This window comes from Pteropus medius, unplaced genomic scaffold (genome assembly GCF_902729225.1).
Source record: "Pteropus medius unplaced genomic scaffold, Ma_sr-lr_union100, whole genome shotgun sequence".
NCBI lineage: Eukaryota > Metazoa > Chordata > Mammalia > Chiroptera > Pteropodidae > Pteropus > Pteropus medius.
Window position 1 is genome coordinate 9,928,602 of NW_024340692.1, and position 1,600 is coordinate 9,930,201.

Consider the following 1,600-nt stretch of genomic DNA (forward strand, 5'->3'; position numbering starts at 1 on the left):
GGCAAAACCAGGTAAGCAGTAATGTATTTTTACAATTCTAAATCAAATGCTCAACTAATATGAAATATTAAAAACAACCCTGTTCTCTTTCCTCTCACTGAAATCTTCCTCTCCTTATAAATATCACCAAAAAAGAAGATATCTGGGTTAAATGTAAACATCACCATACTTTCCTGGTGTTGCAATTTGAAATAGCCACTTTTCTGCCATTGAAAATCACTGATTATTCAGAGCTAGTTATAGAGAGCAAAATATCTATGTGATTGCATGGTTTCGATTACTATCATCATAATGTTGTGCACAAAGGCTGATTACCTTCCATTTTGCACTTCTTGTTAAAACTGGGTTAATAAGAGACTTCACATGGATATTCTCCTCACATGGAATGTTTGATAGAAATGCAATACAATAATTAAAATTATTTTATTGTTAAAAGAGAATTAGCCTATTGTACAATTTTGTGGTGGTTGACAATAGCTCATCATTAATGTATTTATTGATTAAAATGCTTGCTTTTAGAGGCGTATCTTGTTTTCTTGTATATGTCTAGTGCTGGTTTCAGTGAGTTCAACAATTTAGAGCTCATTCAACTTAAGATTGATTGACTTAAAGCTATCATTTTCTATCTCTATATACTATCAGCGATAACAAATTAGAACTTCTTATTTCAAGTCTAGCTTTATAGGGAACATAAGTTATTTAGGGTGGCTTTTTTGGAATTAGTGACTTCCTCATTTAAAAAATATACATATATTTATGATGTTCTTTTTCATAAACATTCGATAGGCAGGAGAATAGAGTGAGGGGCAAGAAACATATTTGGTATAAGTAATACGTTTCTTTATCAAGAAGCAGGGGGTGGTGGACAAGTGGGTAGTGGAAGCAGAAGTAGATTTTATTTCTAATCTCAAATTCAATCAAGTGCCTTCCTTTAGCCACATCATAATCTCCCTCTCTGTAAAATGAGTGATTAAGCATGGTTACTATGAAAACTCTCCAGCTCTATGACACTCTCAAGAGTAGCAAGACCCACAGAATAGAAACATACAGACATGGAAGAGACAAAAGAGGACGTTTTTATGTTTAATCACTCTCTTGTAATATATAAGCAAAGTCGTTACATTCTATTGATTTTGAAGGATATGCTTAAACTACTTGCTACTGAGAAGTAATGCGAAGTAACTGAGAGTAAAAGGAACAAGAACTCTGTATTTCTTTTGAAAGTATTCTCTATTGTGATTTGACTTGTGAAATTATGTTATAATTGGGAGAAAATGAAACTTTTGGACAGTTAAGAAAGGTTGTAGGAGTTATAACCTGATCAATGTGATCTTTTGTCTTCGTCAGTTCCAACTGCTTTAGCAAAATACCATAGACTGGGTGGTTTAAACAACAAACACTTATTTCTCACAGTTTCACAGTTTTGGAGACTGAGAGTCCAAGACTAAGGTGTCAACAGATTCAGTGTCTGGTGAGGGCCCTCCTCCTGGTTTGCAGAAGGCTGCTTCTTTCTGGGTCCTCACATGGCAGACAGAGAGAGAAGAGCTCTGGCCTCTTCTTCTTCTTATAAGGTCACTAATCCCATCCTTGTGATCTCATC